This window comes from Chrysochloris asiatica, unplaced genomic scaffold, assembly GCF_000296735.1.
Source record: "Chrysochloris asiatica unplaced genomic scaffold, ChrAsi1.0 scaffold00075, whole genome shotgun sequence".
Classification (NCBI taxonomy): domain Eukaryota; kingdom Metazoa; phylum Chordata; class Mammalia; order Afrosoricida; family Chrysochloridae; genus Chrysochloris; species Chrysochloris asiatica.
In genome coordinates, this window is record NW_006408593.1 from 8851004 (window position 1) to 8870873 (window position 19870).

Sequence of the window (19870 nt, forward strand, 5' to 3'; positions counted from 1 at the left end):
AGAAGAGACCTTTGTTTCCTAAGTCCCAGTGTCCCCCTGATTCATCCGTTGGCACAGTCAGCTTCGTGCATGCAGCAGCCCTGAAAGGAAGCCTTCCACTCCTCTGAGGAGCCCACTCTTTGGTCACTACCCTCTAGTCCAAGGTTGCCAGCTCTTGCTCACTTGTTTTGAATAGATTGCCATTTCCTGTCATCAAAGTAAGCTACTTGGTGGCATAGTAGGCTTGCCTGGTCTTGCTCTTCCCTTCACCCCAATCCTTTCTTTTGTTTCATTCAAATTAAAGACTGAGTGAACAGTTCCATATGTATCTTCTGGTATCAGGGTCAAGTGTCTTAAGGCAAAGGTAAAGCTTACAACTATGTTTCAGTGCGCCTTGCTTTAGAAACAAGAACTGTTTTTATTCTGTTGGGCTGGACTCATTAAAGCTTTTTTACACTTGATGTCCCAAACCCAGTTGTACTTTTCAAACTGCATCATGTCCCTGTTGTAAAGATAGTCTGGTTCTTTTCCCAGCTAGCTTTAATTCTATGCTGAAGAACAGGCTGGAAAGGGAACTACAAAAGCCATTTGGCAGCCTGCTATTTCTCTGTCGGTTACCATGGAAACAATGACTGAGTGGGGGTGTTATTAGATAATAGCAGGAAGTTTGTGATGCACTAGAGATTTAGATGCCAAAAGCCTTGTTTTTCTAGCAAAAAAACACCACCACCTCTGGATACACTAGGTCCTTTATCAACGGAGTGCTGCAAATGTGAGGGGCTTCTGTCACTTCCAGGTGATTGAACTGAAACATGTTGAACATCTGTCTCACCACTCCCCTCCTCTAGCACCTTCCTGAGACTAGGCGCCTTGTTCGTCTCACCAGAAGAGACAGGTACAACACAAAGTCAGGTGGTAGATATGGAGAGTTCCTCAGGAACTGGGCTGCATCGTGCCTCCCTTGTTAATTGTATAAAGAGCTCTGGTAGCGTAGTGGTTAGAATCGGGCTGCGAACCTTAAGGTCAGCGGTTCGAAACTACCAGCCGTTCCATGGGAGAAAGATGAGGCTTTCTACTCCCGTAAAGATTTACACCCTCGGAAACCCTGTACAGGGTCGCTATGGGTCGGAACCGACTCGACGGCACTTAACAACAACTGGGAAAAATAAGGAGTTCTGGTAGTGTAGTGGTTACAAATTAGGCTGCGAATCTCAAGGTTGGCAGTTCGAAACTACCAGCTGTTCCACGGGAGAAAGTTGAGGCTTTCTGCTCCCGTAAAGATTTATAGCCTTGGAAACCCTGTACAGGGTCGCTATGAGTCAGAACCGACTCCACGGCACATAACCACCACCACAACCACCACTGGGAAAAATGGAACATAAAAATCAGTCTGATCAGACTGATAAATATTGGTATTTTTCCAGGACTTTAGAAAATAATTTGTTTTTCGATGCTGTTGAAATGGTTCCGAGTCATATCAACTCTATGTACTTATAAACCAGAACGGAGCACTGCCCGGCTCTCCGGCACCATCCATTATTATGTTGAGCCCATAGTACTGTGTCAGTCTATCTCCCTGGGGGTCTTTCTTTTTTTCTGACCTCCTTTGGTAAACCCAACATGATGTCCTCCAGGGCCTGGTCCCTGCTGATAATGTGTCCAGAGTACATGAAATGAAGTCTTGCCATCCTCACTTCTAAGAGGCAGATTGTTGGTTCTTCTAGCAGTTCATGGTATGTGCGTTCAATATACTTTGCCAACATCATAATTTGGATGCATTCATTCTTGTTCGTGGTGTTGTTGTGAAGTGCCATCGAGTCGATTCCGACCCATAGTGACCCTGTATAGGATTTACAAGGAGTAGCTGGTGAGCTTGAGCTACTGACCTTGCAGTTCAAACGACTTTTCAGCCTTGACGCGTTAGCCCACAGCACTCTTAGGTCTTCCATAGTCATTGTCCTGGTTTCATGAAAGTATGTATGTTGTTGTTGTTAGGTGCCATCGAGTCAGTACTGACCCATAGTGACCTTATGAACAGCAGAACGAAACACTGCCCGATCCTGGGCCAACCTTACTACTGTTGCCACGCTTGAGTCCATCAATGCTGCCACTTGGCCAGTCCATCTCGTTGGGGGTCTTCCTCTTTTTCTCTGACCCTCCACCTTACCAAACATGATATCCTTCTCCAATGACTGTGGTCCCTCCTGACAACATGTCTGAAGTGTGAGAGATGAAGTTTAGCCATCTTGGCCTCCAAGGAACACTCTTGCTGTACTTCTTCCAAAATGGATCTATTTGTTCTTTTGGCAGCCCATGGCACTTTCAATATTTTCCTCCAACACCGTAACTCAAAAGCATCAATTCTTCTACAGTCTTCCTTATTTACTGTCCAACTTTCACATGCATGTGAGGTTATTGAAAATACCATGGCTTGGGTCAGGCGCACCTTAGTCCTCAAGCTGACATCTTTGCTCTTGTTCAACACTAAAAAACGTCTTGTGCAGCAGATTTGCCTAATGCAATACGTGTATGAGGTGATTGCAAATACTGTGGGGGCTTCAAAAAGTTTGTGGAAAAAAGGAATAGAAAGATAATGACATTTTTCCATGAACTTCTTGTAGCCACCTTGTGCCATGGTTTGGGTCAGGCACATCTTCATCCACAATATGACATCTTAGTTTTCTATCACTTTAAAGAGGTCTGTTTTTGCAGCAGAGTTGTCTAATACAATGCATTGTTTGAGTTCTTGGAATCCAAAATAATGTGACACTGAATAGCTTCAATTTAAAACTGGGTGAACTAGAACATGTAGTGATTGAACCTTGAATCTTCACCTTAGCCAGCAGCCCGTACTGCTGCCCTCCAGTCTTCTGTGCTCCTGGTTTAATCAGTCCATCTTCTAATCACAGCATCGTTCTGAGAAATACAAGAAATACTTACAAGAATTTGTTTATAACCTTGGTCTGTTTTAAAAGCACCCTAATGAAATGAGACAATCAGGTTTGATTTCCCGTTTCTGCCCCTGATGTTAGTAAAGAGCCCTTGTCTGCCTCGTTAATGCTTCCTCCTGTTTTGTACATGGGGATGGTAACTGGCGGCTAATTCATGGCAGGCGTAGAAATGCTCCCAGGAAAGATGCTGTGAGCGTTGTTACAGGAGTCTGAATTTTTAAGCTACAGACGGTAGATGCCATGGTGACTTTTCAGATGGAGACATTGGAAGAGGAAATGAATGGCAGTGAAGGGAACCTCAAGGTTCAATGGCCTGTGAGATAGCATCCATGGGGGGGGGCGGGGGATACAGTGCAGCCTCAGGAGGGTGGGGTGGCCTGTAAGTGCCAAATGGTGATTGAGTTTTTATCTCTCTAGGGCCATTTCAGGGTTTGGAGAGAGTGGGTGAGTGAGCAAATGCGTGTGTGTGTGTGTGTGTGTGTGTGTGTGTGTGTTTACGCTGAGAAAGGTTGGTGATCCTAGTAGAACTTCCGTTTCTACTGACTGAGTCATCTTTGATCCTTTGGAGGTTGAGATCCTCATTTGCTTCTTTGGGGGCCTTATCTCAGGTGAGAATCCATGCCCTGACTCTGAATAATTAATTTTTGCTAAGAGTTGATTTTGTCATGCCATTCATCTGAGGGAGCAACCTTCTCTGAAGTGATTTGTTGTTTTTTTGCATGTGCTGTGACTGGGTGTGGGGTTTACTTGCAAAGCTGACTTTAAAAACTTATCCCTATGGCAGGATTTCCTTTTCCTTGCCGCACTCTTTTTTTTTTCTACAGTGCCACACCAGGACTCCTGGACTCCATATGAGTGTATCAAATTATATAATTAACTTAAATTTTAATACTACCCTCTGTAAAAATGTTGATAACACTTATTCAAACTTACCCATTTTTTTCTTTTAAATGTTTTATTGTGAATTGTGTGATAGTCTACATGGGAGAACATTAGCTTTATATTCATCCTATCTTATATCATTTCATTGCCATGGTTACAGTCCCCTCCATGCATCATCAGCCAACCAAAGGGTATACCCTACAAGCCTGCCCCCCTGGTCATTAGCACACAGGCCCTCTCCCTCTCTGGGTCTAGAGTCCCCAGCTGCTCCATCTCTCCATGTCGTCGTCTCTGCCTCCATCTTTGGCATCACTGCTTCTCTGGGTAGGGTCCCGCACTCTGCTTTTGTCCTTCTATGTTCCCAGGGACCTCCACTCCTAGACTGCAAAGTCAGCCACTCCCCTTCCTTTGCTACAAAACGTCTACCTTTACATTTCTAATCCTCACTGTCAGTCCTGATAGCAATTATTCACTATTGTGCCACAGGAGTGCTATCCACATCTCCTTTCATCAGCCCCGCCCAGATAGATTGGATACTACTCAGTAGAGATTCTACCTGCCTCCGAGCCCTCTGGATCTAGGCTCTCTCTTGAAAACTTGTAAGCAAGTCACTTCTTTGTAGCCTCCCATTTTGGGTAGCCAATACCCAAGTTGCCCATTCCTATCTACCCTGTGTATCGAGGGGCTGGGGATGATCCTCACTATAAAGATTTGTTCCCTCTTTTGAGCTACTGCATCCATAGGTGTAGGTCAAGTTCATCAAATTGTATCAGATTACTCTTTTTTCCCCTCTTCTTTTTTCTTCTAGTTGAGCTCTGATCGTCCAGCCATTGAAGGCAGGTGAAGTGGGTCTTATCTGCAAGTATGAATGTTGTGCATATGCCCTCACTTCTTATCAGCTGGACGCTTCACTCTCCACTCTTTCCTCTGTGGCTATGTCACTGACTCTAGGCCCAGGAGTCCCCAGGTTTTGCCACACTGCTGGCCAACCAGGTCTCTTCCCGGGTTCACAGGAGTCTGTTGAACGTGGTAGGGCTTAGTTTGCTGCTTCATTGCTATTTTGTCCTTACTTCCCCTTATCGGTGACCAACGTGGTCGCCAGTCAGAGCACATGTCTGCTCCTGTATTCCCATTGAGTCTTAGTTTTGGAAAGGGGTTTGCCCTGAGGGGACCTGACCACTTGCCTTGATGTCTCCTGGGTGAGCAACTTGTTTGTTCTTGTAGTAGTCATTTAGACTGTTGTCATTGTTTTTTATTTTTCCTGTTGGTCTTTCTTTCAAGAAGTATCTTCTGCTGTTCTAGCTGCTCCAGGCTGTTCTTCTTGTCCTTTCAAGTGGAAATTTCCCACCATAGAGGATTCTGAATGGGGTTCAGGATTCCACCTAAGATCTTATGTAATGCAGAGGCTCCGCAGGAAGCCTCCTTCACTGGGCATGTTGTAGCCCCATTTTAGGTATTCCAATCAGTTATAGGCAGAAGACGGACTTACAGGCTTTCTATGGTGATACTTCTGGCTATTCTTGCTGCACTCTTGAGAGCTGTTGCTGAGCCCTCTGGTGAGTCTCTCATCTTCCTCAAGTCACCTCTCCTGGAGGATGACTGCCCAGCTTAGTGTGTGCCTGTATGTGCACCCACACTGGAGCAGAAAGAGCAAGCAAGTGAGAACCTAGCAGGTGATGGGATTGGAGAAGTGGGCAGGGACAGCTCTACATAGAGTGGTGAGTCTCAGGAAGGAGTGGGTTGTATCGTAAATACATTGAGACGTCATTGATGTGAGTGAAGTAGAACAGTGATATGACAAGAGTTCAGAGGAGCAGGAACATTTATGGGAGACCTGTGTGTAAAAGTGTACACAAGGAGCAAGACTGCTTATCACCACCTGGGTGTAGCTCCACCGATGGTCAAGAAAGACATAATGGCCGTCCACAGGAGAGGGTTACAGGGAACTTGGAATCTTCCAGGGATAACCAGGTTTCAGTTACAAGGAAGTGGAGGGAACTGCCAGGAAATAATTGAAGTTGACGATAGGGGGGGGGGTGTTACTCTCCACTGAATGGAGTTCAGAGGGCACAGTGGAAGGATGTAGGAAGCAAAGTGGTAGGGAATTGTGTCTGATCTGGTTATATACAGGAACAGTTAGGGAATGAGTACTCTGGTATTAACATGTGACTGGGTAAGCTTGCCTTCAGGTGGTAACCCAGGCCGCTTAGGGGAAGGAGGACATTTGTTTCACGTGCTGTATTTCGTGGGTGAAGGCACTTTCAAGCAGTTACCTTAAGCTGCTCTTTTAGGAGTTAGTCCTGGTGTGGCGCTGTGGTTAATGTGCTCGACTGCAAAGTTGGTTTGAACCATCAAGATCAGCAGCTCAAGCTCACCAGCTGCTCCTTAGAAACCCTATACAGGGTCACTGTGGGTCGGAACTGACTCGACGGCACTTAACAACAATAAAAACAAATTATATTACCAAGAATGTAATCTTGATAAATGAACTCTTCTGGTTTCAAATGCACATCAGTGTAGCTGGGGTGGCTACTATGGTGACTGTGCAGTAGTGTGTGTCTGTGCTCAAATTCAGTGACGTCTCACTTGCACACAACCTCTTATACTGTACCAACAACCAGTCACCAGCAGGTGCTAATTTTTTGTGTCTGGTCCAGAAGAAAATAGAGGGCCCACATGCAGGTTGGGGCTACAGTACAGTGTTCTAGATGCCTTCAGAGAGAACGCCCCTGTTGCAGGGAAAAGTCTCCCAAGCCCTTGACTCTCAGTGTGGTCTTGGTGTGAAACTCTGCATTCTTGAACTTTGAAGATCCTTATGTGAGCCTTTGTAGGGTGATCATTTGTCCAGATTCTGAAACTTCCAGTCAAATGAATGCCAAAAGTCAGAAAAGAGTTTAAAATAAAAATCCAATGATTGTATGTGCCAAGTGAAGTTAAAGCTGTTTTGAACAGATAACTCCAGTGATACAAAGTGTTACGTGTTTTCCAGCTAGCCTTTTGCTTTAGCAGATTGGATTTCAGAAGCAGGTGCTTCTGTGTGTACAGTGATGTGTTTCACATCAATATTGAGGATGCCATCATTGATAGTCTAGATGAGACAGCAGAGTAGCTCTATGGAGATGGCCTTTGTATGATCTCAGCTTTATTCTCTGTCCATCATTTAACTGATATATTTTCTTTATGTCAGATTTTAAAGCATATCACCACTATGAACAAAAAGTCCAGCTGGGTTCTTGCATTAGGACTAAAAACAACTTTGCAGTCCAGATCTAGCCACCGGCATAGCCGATCCATGAAACCATCTACAACACAGCCAGGTCCTCAAGGGCAAGGCCACACCCCAATTTGGTTGGAAAAACGAGGTGAAAAGAAATGACACAAAAGGGATGTGACTGGCCTAGTCTTAAGTGGGGTGCTGGGATGATCAAAGGGGCATTTGGCCTTGAGCAGGTAAATAGTGTTCAGTTTTCAAATGTTGTTTCAGTCTGGAAAAAAATGCCTTGACCATATATGTCAAACAGTTCCACCATGGATCTCCTTCCTGGGCCAGAGAGCTTAGGGAAAGCCCTGTGACACCGACTGCCATCTTGAGAAAACTCTTGCCTGATCCTGCAGATCCTCTAACTAAATCTGTGTTTTTGTTTGTTTTTCTTGTAAAGCACAAATTCTGGAATGAGTTCGTCTATATCAGCAGTCTCTTTCCTCACAATTTACCACTCTTGAAACTCCTGCTCTGTATTTTCATCCGCACCACTCTGCTAAAATGATACCAATACCATTGGAGTCTTGGTGTGGTGCTGCAGGATACTGCACTGAACTGCAAGGTCAGTTTGAGATGCAAGGTTGGCGGTTCTAATCCACCAGCCACTCCTAGAAAACCCTGTACAGGGTCGCTATGAGTCGGAATCTATGAGTTGGAACCAGTGGCACTTTAAAACAACCACAACAATAACAGTAGACTTAGAAAACAAATCCATCGGCCTTTTCTCTGTGGTCATTTTGCCTCTTCTTCAGGTTGCTGATCACCAGTACTCATCTCCTTTGGCTCTGAACCCCCTCATCTGTTAGCTGCCTTTCCTTAATCCCGTTGGCTTCTCATACTTCTCTTATTGTTGTTACTTTAAGTACTTTTTGTTGTTGTTGTAGTATTCAATCCCATAAATATGGGTTCTCAAGATGATCTTTGATTCTGTTACCATTATCTATAAGCTGGCAATAGACAGTAAATACCATGTAGGGAAGGTCCATTCCTGTCTTTTGTATCATTATGTCCTCAGCATTTAGCACAGCTCGTATATGTATATTCTTTAAATTAAATGTGTTAAAAAATAACATGAATCACTTTAGTTCTTATGGCTTCAAACTACTTCTTTGATGAAGTGACTTCCGAATCTTACCTCAAGCCTTGACTTTGATCCCAAGTTACAGTCATCTCTCTTGCCAGTCCCACTAGGCTCTTTACTCCTGAGAGCTCAGATGGTCTCCCAGTGGAATATGTAAAATCAGGTTTTCTACTGTTCTCCCACAACTCCACATGCTGACAAGTCTGTTAATGCTCAGTGACATCACCGTTCTCTTGGTCAAGTTAACCCACAGACTTTCTTTTTAGTTCTTCCCTGTTCCCTTGTTTCTCATTTGTAACCAATTCCCAAGTCTCTTAATTCTTTCTTTAACTATCTATAAAGAAGCCATTCCTCTCGCAGCATTGTAAGCCTAACGTAGTAGATTGACTGTTTTCCAGACTGACATCCTTGACTCCACCCCACCCCCAGTTCTATCCTGTACCCAGGTTCTAGATTTTTTTTTTTTTTTTAAAGAACTCTTTACCTCTCTGTCTCTGTTTCGTTTCCCCCTTCTCGCTCCCTCCCCCAACAAGTATTAATTGAGCACCTCACGTGTCAGATTATACTTGGCTTTGGGGATACATGGTGACCATGACAGGTATGCCTTCATGGAGGTCACAGAAGCTAGGCAATAAGCAAATAGAAATAATGGTAACGTGTGGTTGGAGCACTGAGTGTGGATTTTATTCTAAGTACAGTGGGAACAAATGGGCAGTAGAGGACTTGGGCCTAATCTGTGACCTGGTTACATTGTTTAAAGATCACTTTGGCTGCTGTGTTGGAGACTGGTGGGAGATTACATAAAATTTGGTAGCAGTAGCCTTAGTGGGGGACTAGGGACCTGCATTAAGGTGGTGACCATGGGGTTAGGGAGAAGTGAATGGTCTTAGGTATGCTTTTGAGGTTGAACCAGTAGGATTTGTCCATCTGTTAGAAGTGGGGTAGGAATCCAGAGTGACTCCAGGCTTCTTGAGCAGTTGGTAGATAGAGATGTTGTTTCTTCAATGGGAGGAGGAACAGGAGTTTCAAGGTTTGATTTTGTTACTGTTTAAGGAGGGTTTGCCAGGGAATCGAGAGTTCCATATTCCACATGCAAAGTTGGAGATGCCGCATACCTCCAAATGTTTAAGAAACCATTGACTTTATAAGTCTGGGGCTTGGATGACAGGCGTGGGGTAGAGGTATTATCTGGACATTATCAGAATAACAAGAGTGAGACAGTAATAATTAGTAACAAGTGGATAGTGCTGAGCCGGTGCCCAGCGCTAAGTGCTTTGTATTGAGTCCTCTAGTAATCTGTGAGGTTGGCACTGTAATTATGCCTGTGTACAGCTGAGCTATAGAGTTATAGCAGTTGCCCAAGATGGCTTGGATAACTGTTGAAACAAATAACACAGATAAAATGTAAAGTTATAGAATGGCGCATTATCACTCAGGGCAAGAGAATTGAGAGAGAAGAGCAGAGAGCCAGGATTGAGCTTACTGCTTTTGTCACTTGGTTTTCCAACTCTGCCATCGTTATTTGCTCTTACTGGAATGAAGGGTAAAATGCATACTCCTTAGCCCAGATTGTCAGATCCATTCCAAGTCGGTACCCAGTCTCTATTGGTCTCTCACATTCCAGCTGGCCTGTGTCTTGTCTCTCCTCTAGGCATACTGGCCTCTTTTGTGTTGCCTCTAAATCCTCTCTCAGCAGCAAGTCGCTGCTCTGGCAGTGAAGCCTTCCCTGACGTTTCAAATGCAGAAACCAATGATAGTAATAGTTCCTGTGTGTCAAGTGCCCTCTGTGAGCTTGGGAAATGAGCAGCAAGCAACAGGCTTCTGCTTTATTGTGTTTGTCCTTCTGCTCATTTTGTTTGGTCTATCAACATGGTCTAGAAACATGGGAGTTTTTTTTTAGATAACTTTGGAGGTATCAGAGCTGATATGGAAAATTAGTCTAGGTAGGACTAGAAAACTTTTGAACTGTGCACATATTCTTTACAGCAAAAAAATGCCTCTTCGTTATCTGAGGACATTCATTTGGTAGTGCATTTTTCTTTGAAAAACCTTTTCTGATTGTGTTGGGGGTAAGATGAAAAAATATATGATCCTTGAAGATGAAGGAATACAAGAGCTAGACCGATCTGACTTCAGATCTTAACATTTTGGCTTTAGAAAAATCCTTTCCCTCCAGCTCCCTTTGCAATAGATTTGCTCAATTGCTGTCTTTGATTCCTTGACTACAGTTTCCATGGACTTTGATTGTGGAAGCCAAATGCATGAAATTCTTGACAACTTCAGATTTTAACTGTTTATCATAATGTTGTTTATTGGTTCAGTTGGGAAGATTTTTGTTTATGATGAGGTATAATCATACTGAAGGCTGTCGTCTTTAATCTTCATCAGTAAGTGCGCTAAGTCCGCTTCATTTTCAGCAAGCAAGGTTGTGTTGTCTGCGTAATCACAGGTTTTAATGAGTGTTCCTCCAATCCTGACGTAGTATTCCTTTTCATATAGTCCAGCTTCTCAGATTATTTTTTCAGCATACAGAGTGAATAAGTGTGGTTAAAGCATGTTCACCTTTCCTGATTTTAAACCACACAGTATCCACTTTTTCTGTTTGAACAACTGCTTCTTGGTCTATGTATGGATTCTTCATGAACACAATTAAGTGCTCCAGAATTCCCATTCTTCACAACATTATCCATAGTTTGTTATGATCTGTGAATGCCTTTGCATAATCAATAAAACACAGAATAAGCATCTTTCTGATATTCTCTTTCAGACAAAATCCATCTGTTATCAACCATGATACTCCTTATTCCATGATCTTTGCTGAATCCTGCTTAAATAGCTGGCATTTCTCCTGCAACCATTTTTTAAATGATCTTCAGCAAAATTTTACTTTTATGTGATATTAATAATATTGTTCAATAATTTTTGCATTCTGTTGGATCACCTAATTCCTTGGAATAGGCGCAAATATTAATCTCTTCCAATCAAATTGGCCAGGTAACTATCTTTATAATTTCTTATCATAGACAAGTGAGTACCTCCATTTGTTGAAACATTTCAGTTGGTATTCTGACAATTCCTGGAGCCTTGTTTTTCACTAATGCCTTCAGTATAGCTTGGATTTATTCCTTCAGTACCATCAGTTCATGATCATGTGCTACCTCCTGAAATGACTGAATGTTGACCAATTCTTTTAGGTGTAGTGACTCTGTGTATTCCTTCCATCTTTTTTGATGCTTCTTGTGATGTTCAGTATTTTGCCCATAGAATCTTACAATATTGTAGCTCAAGACTTGGAGATTTTCTTCAGTTCATTCAGCTTGAGAAATGCTGAGCATATTCTTCCCTTTTATTTTTCTAACGCCTGGTCTTTGCACATTTCGTTATACTACTCTGTATTCTCATGTTACCCGTGGAAATCTTTGGTTTAGCTCTTATAGTTCATCCTTTCCCAGTCATATTTGAAGGGCCTTCCAACCTGAGGGACTCCTCCTCCAGATCTATCAGACAGTATTGCTGCTGTTCACAAAGTGTTCACTGGCCAGTTCTTTCAGAAGTTGGCTGTTCTTAGTTTGGAGACTGACTCTGCTGAAAGCTGTCAACTGTGGTGACACTCCTGGTATTGGAGATCCCAGTGGCATAGTTTCCAGCAGCATAGCAACATACAAACCATCAAGCAGTACACTGCCACAATAGGACAGACAGACAGGTAGTCCCTTTGCTTATGATAAAATGAATTTTATCACTTTTCCTTATGGAGGCCTGGTTAGTCCAAATGGTTAAGCACTGGGCTACTAGCTGAAAGGTTGGCAATTAACACCCACCTAGAGACACCTGGGAGTCCTGGGGTGGCGCTGTGGACTAATGTGTCAGACAGCAAAGTCGTTTGAACTGCAAGGTCAGTGGTTCAAACTCACCAGCTGCTCCTTGAAAACCCTATACTGGGTCGCTATGGGTCAGAATCAGCTCAGTGGCACTTAACAACAACAACAACAACAACAACAACAACAACAACAACAACAACAGAGGCACCTTGGAAGACCAGCTTGGTGATCTGCTTCTGAAAGATCACGTCTTTGAAAAGTCTGTGGAGTACTTTTACTCTACACATGGGCTGCTATGAACCAAAATCAATTTAATGGTAAATTAACAGCAACAGTATCATCACCACCCTTACAGGTTATAGTGAGGATTAGCAATAGTGGGGTGTGGCACTGTAGGATAATGCATCAAATTACAAGATCGGCAGTTCAAGCCCACCAGCTGCTCCTTAGAAACCCTGTACAGGGTCGCCTATCAGTCAAACTCCGTAACAACAACATATCATAATACCTGACACCTGAGCACATACCATGGTTGTTCCTGTCTGCAAAGGCTACTAGGATGCCTTGGTATAAGTTCCTAGAAATAGTTAGAAAAAGAAGCTTGAGAGAGAAAAAACACCACCAAAACTCCAGGTATATTACAGTTAAATTTACAAAGATATAAACTTTGTTTTAACCAGAAGGAAAGAAATGCAGTTGTATATTAAGCTTTTCTTGGGATGGGAAAAGACTTTCTAGGCATAAAAACCGTGAAGGCAGAGTGTGGCATGAACATGGGGAAGCACAAGGAAACAAGGAAATATGCGACCATGAAGGGAGTGCTTCGTCTCAGAGCTCAGCGGCTTAAAGAAAAAGATAGGTTAAAACCTACAAAGAAAGAAAAGACAGATCCCAGTGCACTCAAGGAAAGAGAAGTCCCCCAACACCTTTCCTGTTTGTTTTTCCAATGTAACATAAAGCTGGGCCCACCATACCACATCCTGGTTGGTACCACCTTAATCAACGTTTCCATTAAAGCCAAACTGGACCTTGTACAATCAGTGATGGACTGTCTGTATGCCAAGTGTGTCCCTTGTATAACTGACTGTGTACTGGCTGACACTGAGAAGTTAGGGCAGAAGTATCGAGTGGCTCTAAGGATCACCAAGGAACCTACGACTGCTTAGTACAGAGAGTAACTCAGCACAAGTGTTACATTGTGGCCACAGTTGACCAGGACCTTAAATGAAGAATCCAGAAGATCCTTGGAGTTCCTATCATATAGATTTCTAACCAGAGGTGCAACATTGAGCAGATGCCAGAGGATTATGGAGCCTCATGTTTGATTCTTACAAGACAAAGTTCCTATGTCTTACTTCATCTGACTTTCTCTCTTTTCAGTTCAGTAAACTTGGTATTTTATGTTTAATCGAGAAAAACAAAAAACAAAAAAAACCATGAAGGAAAGCCAAAGAAAGGTCAATAGAGTTGACTAAAAATTTTGAGTTACTCTATGCCAGTATCATCCACACAATTAAAAAGCAAACAGCAGTTGAGAAAAGTTTTTGCAACAAGTACAATAGACAAGGGTAAATATCTTAGTATTTGTAATTATGTATCAGTAAGAAAATCCTAAACACATTGTCTCAGTTCTTTAGTATGGCTCTAACAGAAATACCACAAGTGGATGGCTTTAAGAAACAGAAGTTATTCTCTCATAGCTGAGGAGGCAAGAAGTCCAAATTCCCAGCACTAACTCTGGAGAAAGGTCCTTGTCTCCTTTCTGCATCTCTAGGTCCAGCATTCCTTAGAAATCTCTGGAGCTAGGAGCTTCCCAATGGAGGGACCCCAGTCCCCTCTCCCAGCTCTTCCCAGTGCCAGTAGATCCTTCTGAGCTCAACTTGCTTGTTTAATCTCGTTTTTATCTGCGAGACGTTGACACAAAATTGAACCTAACCCTGTAGATTGCACCCAGCCTCATTAGCATTATAGATGAGGTGTTACAACACAGGGTAATTATATCAGACTGTCAATATGGAGTCCTGGATCGCAAGGTCGGTTTGAATTGCAACATCAGCGGTTCAAACTCACCAGCCACTCCTTGCAAACCCTATATAGTCACTATGAGTTGGAACCGACTCTATGGCACTTAACAACACCAGGGCTGATACATCACATCATCACACTATGGACAGATGATTACATCATCACAGAACTGCCAAGCCACTGAGATCATGACCCAATCAAGTTGACACATACTTTGGGGGACACACAAAATTCAGCCCATAGCACAAACCATAGAGCAATGGATAGAGGACACGAACAGGGGTTCACAGCAGAAAAAATGCACGTAACAGATATGCATGTGAAAAATACTCAACTAGGCTAGTAAGCAGACTCAAAGACTCCATGGCACTTAACAACAACAGTGATGAAAGAACTTCACAGTAGATAAGGAGGTGCTATCCACTCCTCAGTGTAGTTTTCTTTATGTCGTTTGATAATGTGTCCAGAAGATAGGTACTGTCTTAGTGTCCTGTTGGAAATATCAATTGCTGCCTTCTCATCCTAGACAGATATTCTGGAATGGTGCCCAAGATCTACTGCCAGTAACTTTATACTGCCTTCTTTGAATTGTTGTTGTTGTTATGTGCCTTGGAGTCGATTCTGACTCATAGCGACCCTGTACAGGGTTTCCGAGGCTTTAAATCTTTACGGGAGCAGAATGCCTCATCTTTCTCCTGCAAAACAGCTGGTAGTTTCGAACTGCTGACCTTGCGGTTCACAGCCCGATTCGTAACCACTACGCTACCAGAGCTCCTTAAATGAACAATACATAACCATATTTTTAGAATTACTGTATTCTTAAAAATGTAGAAAAATGCTTACAGTATGATACTAAAAATGTGAAGTACCTGACTGTTAAATTAGGTGTCCCATGCATGTTTGTGTGTTTTATATGAACGCAATGTTTTCCTGGTCCTTTTTGCTAATTCATTGCAAATTTCTTTCTTTTTTTTAATTTTTAATGTTTTATTGTGAATTATGTGATAGTTTACATGGGAGAACATTAGTTTTACATTCATCCTATCGTATATCATTTCATTGCCATGGTTACAATCCCCTCCATGCATCATCAACCAACCAAAGGGTATACTCTGCAAGCCTGTCCCACCGGTCGTCAGCACACAGCCCCTCTCCCTCTCCGGGTCTAAAGTCCCCAGCCGCTCCATCTCTCCATGTAATCCTATCTGCTTCCATCTCAGGCATCACTGCTTCTCTGAGTAGGGTCCCGCTCTCCGCTCTTCTCCCTTGATGGTCCCAGGGACCTCTGCTCCTAGACTGCAAAGTTAATTACTCCCCTCCTTGCTACAAAATGTCTACCTTTACATTTCCAACCCTCACAAATCAGTCCTGATAACAACTATTCACTATTCATATCACAAGAGACCTATCTGCATTTCCTTTCATCAGCCCTGCCTAGACAGATTGGATACTACTCAGTGGAGATTCTACCTTCCTCCACGCTCTCTGGATCTAGCTTCCCTCTTGAAAGCTTGTAAGCCAGTCACTTCTTGCCATTTTGGGTAGTCAGTGTCCAAGTTGCCCATCCCTGTTGACTCTGTGTATGGAGGGGGTAGGAATGATCCTTGCAGTAAAGATTTATTCCCTCTTTTGAGCTACTGCATCCATAGGTGTAGGTCAAGTTCATCAAATTGTATCATATTACTCTTTTTTCCTCTTCTTTCTTCTTTTAGTTGAGCTCTGATCATCCAGTCATTGAAGCCAGGTCAAGTGGGTATTATCTGCAATTGTGGGTGTTGTTGTGCATATGCCCTCTCTTCTTATCAGCTGGATGCTTTACTCTCCACTCTAGTCCTCTGTGGCTGTGTCACTGACTCTGGGCCCAAGAGTCCCCAGGTCTTGCCGCAGTGCTGGCCAACCAGGTCTCCATCACGGTTTACAGGAGTCTATTGAAAGTTGGAGGGCTTAGCTCGCAGCTTCATTGCTATTTTTCCCTTACTTCCCCTTATCAGTGACCAACATGGTTATCTATTAGAAAAGCGTGTATTCCCATTGAGTCTCATTGCAAATTTCTTGATACGTGTGATACACTGAGTATATTTCTAAAGAAGAAGACAACATGGAAGGCACTTTGGTGGCACTGTAGGTTAAGCACTAGACTGCTAACCACACAAGGTCGATAGTTCAAACCCACCAGCCGCTCCACAGGAGAAAGTTAAAGCTTCCTGCTTAATTAATGATTTACAGCCTTGGAACCTCTCTATAGGGCTGCAGTGGGTTTGGTTTTTGGGGTAACCCTTGTAGAGTTTATAAGAGCAGGAAGGCAGACATTGAGCAGTAATTACAAGTACATCATTGACTTTGTTGACCTTGTTTACTTTTATAATCTAGTAAGAGAAATGATGGTGATGATGATTTTAAAGTTTGTTATTTTCAAATACTTTTCTACAACAAGAAAGAGGTGGTTACATTAAGGGAAAAAAAAAAAAAAAAATCCAACTAGGCCTCGTACATTGTGTGTTCCTTTCCAGCGCAAAGAAAAAGATTTCGGCTTCCAGTCTGTTGGTTGGTTAGTAATGAGTAATGAGTAATGACGTAACAATAAGTAGACCCAATAAATATTCTTCTCTAAATAGCATTTTTCTAATGGGAACTGAATAGGATAATGTCTTGGTGAGGTGGTGGTGAGAGGTGTGGGAGCCCCCAGCATTCCCTGGAAAAGCGTGAAGCATGCATAGGAACTGGCTGTAGTTGGGGCAAGAATGAGACTGCTGCTAGGCATTGATGGATCTCCTCCCTCTACTTGTAAGGTGCAAGTGTGTAGAAAACTAAGACCATCACAATTAAAACCCACGCTGGTGATTGGATGTTACCCTAAAAGCTGCTTCTAACTAGGATCAGAGATGGAAAATTTTATCTTAAGCCATGAGGTTTATTTTGGTGTGTTTGCTTTGTTTTAAAGAATTCCTGAGTAAATCAAAGGGGTTTCAGACATATGTTTTGGTAACTTAACTATGCTTAATGGCCGTGAATGTTCTCCTCTAAACAGTCCAACCCGGGCTGCCACTGTTGCTTACCCATTTATCAACTTGAGTATTCATGCACAGCCACGTGAGCTCCTCCGGCCTTTTATCTGCTTCCTAAGTGCAAAAAGTCTCCATGCTTCTTGGTTGAGTTAAAGGGTGGCACTGGGGTCTGTTGCCACCATGGTCTGATAAGACGAAGGGAGCATTTGTGAGTTCTGTTGCCCTGGTAGGATCCCCTGCCTTCTTTCTACCCCTTCCCCATCTGCACATTAGGAATGCACTCCCTGAGCCAAGGGTGTTGGAAGGAATATCAAGCAGCACAGCAGCATCCCCATTCACAGTGGGCGCACTGTGTATCACTGTCTCCTTTGTGGCCCAGTCACACTAACTTTCCCCTGAGCAAAGACTCCTCCTTTTCTGCTCTTTGGTATGGCTAATGGTTACATCACATGTAGCGTGCTGCAGTCTGCATGAGACTTTCTCTTGCTTGAGAACTCAATTCAGGTCTTGGGGACATTCCAGGAAATGTGGATCTGCCGAGCATCACTTTCAATCAGTGCTGATATTTCCCTCTTGAGTTTGAAGTCTCTCTGATTTGCTTAGTTTATTCCTGCCTCATTATTCCTGGGGTTACAGTGCTCAGTTGTTCTCTTCTGGTGGCTATAGCACCCCCTGCCCAGCACTGTGTTTAACGTTCTAAAAGATCTTCATTTCTGAATTCTCTCCTCATGGTATGATGAGTGTCTTTCTCTGTTTTACAGTCCTATCCTAGTGTCTATGATTGTAGATGAAGTTCCCGTTATACCCCTTGATTGTGTAGGTAGAGAGAAGCCTACTTGGAGCTATGGCAATGTTGTTCTGACAACTGACTTCCAGCCTGAATCAAGCAGCCTTGGAGACCCCTCTCATCTCCTGGATGATACACTCCCTTCTCCAGTAGGAGAACATCTCCTCTAGTTGACATCACTTTTTCAGGGTGCTGAGCTGGACCACCAGAGGGAAGGGTAACCTTCCCACTGCTCTTTGATTGGCTGGAGTGTCAAGAGCAAATATAATATTTATTATTTATTACTGAAGAGAAAAGAAAAGGCACAGTTAGAATCAGTCACTGGAACCAAAAGTTATTTCAAACATTACTTCTATCTTCTGCCTGTAAACGTTATGCCTGTGCTTGACCACGTTGTAGTCTGAGGTTGGGGCCTGGAAGTCAGACTGTTTATGCAACTTCATTATTGTTTAGGTTTCGGTTGTCCTGGGGGAAATCATTGTAAACAGTTAGGTTTTCAGAAGCACCTCTACAATAATAAACACCAACATAGTATTGCACTGAAAATCAATCCTGCAGTGACCCACAGTAACCCCTTGCACTGGAAATGAAACAGATGAATGGAGCAGCTCCTGAGTTCTGTCCAGAAGAGAGGTGAAGAGATCTGGAAAGCCTCGGGGTCCTGGTCTCAACTCTTGGTGTGCTCTGTATAGCTGGGAGCAAAGAAGTTACTTAATGCTCCCCTGTGTAGCTGTGAAGAACTAACACCACCTGTTGGTTGCTTCAAAATCTGCTATAAGAATAATAAAAGTATTGGACATATACTGACCTTGGCCTCTTGGGAAGAAACCAAGAACCAAACCCATTACAGCTGAGTCGATTCCAACTCATAGCGACATTCCAACTATGGTGCCTTCGAAGCCCGTGGGGACAAGGTAGAAAGAATTGTTCCCAAAGTGATATCTCTGCTCTTGAGCACTTTGGAGGGGTCCATAAAAGAGTAAGGTGCCTCTGATCTAAGCCATACATGGTATTATCAGTAGCCTCATATGCATGTAATACGGAATGTACGAAGTATGAATCTAGCAAAATTGTGAGTTGTCAAAAATGAAATGGAACACATAAAGATCGATATCCTAGGCATTAGTGAGCTGAAATGGACTGGTATTGGCCACTTTGAAGCTGATAATCACATGGTTTACTATGCCAGGAATGACAAATTGAAGAGGAATAGCGTCGCACTCATAGTCAAAAAATATATATGTATCAAGATCTGTTTTGAAGTACAATGCTGTCTGTGATATGCCTACAAGGAAAACCACTTAATACCACTATAATTTAAATTTATGCCCCAACCACTAAAGCTAGTGATGATGAAATTAAAGAATTCTACCAACTTCTTCAGTCTGCAATTGATCAAACATGCAATCAGAATGTATTGATAATTACTGATGATTGGAAGGCAAAGGGTGGAAACAAAAAGGAAGGATCAGAAATTGGAATACATGACATTGGTGATAGAAATTAGTTGGAGACCTCATAATAGAATTTTGCAAGACGAATGACTTTATTGCAAATACTTTTTTTAAATAGCATAAGAGTCGACTGTACACATGGACCTCACCAGATGAAATAAACGGAAATCAAATTGGCTACATCTGTGGGAAGAGGTGGTGGAAAACTCTGTAACATCAACCCAGACAAGATCTGAGAAAGACTGTGGGACAGATAATCAATTGCCCATATGCAAGTTCAGGCTCAAGCTGAAAAAAATGAAAACAAGTCCACTAGAGCTAAAATAGGACCTTGAACATCTCTCACCTGAATTTAGAGACCACCTCAAGAGCAGATTTGATGCATTAGACACTAATGACTGAAAATAGAAGAGTTGTGGGATGATATCAATAACATCAAATAGGAAGGAAGCAAGAGATCATCAAGAAGAAAAGAGGAGGCAGGCGGGGCTTGATGGCGGATAAGGTAGAGGCGCAGTGAAGCTTGCCATCAGCAATACCACAGAATACCAGGTGAAGAGGGTTCAGGGCAGAGCTCCAAAACTCTGAACCATATTGTTGTTGTTGTCAGGTACCATTGAGTC

General features: G+C 42.9%; 1 protein-coding gene and 1 pseudogene across 1 annotated transcript in view; both read left to right on the forward strand.

Annotated features, from left to right (window-relative positions):
- ALKBH3 (alkB, alkylation repair homolog 3 (E. coli)) overlaps nt 1–19870 on the forward strand; it is a 91261-nt gene that overhangs the window by 49850 nt on the left and 21541 nt on the right. The window lies entirely within an intron of this gene.
- Nucleotides 12750–13364, forward strand: LOC102821816 (annotated as a pseudogene).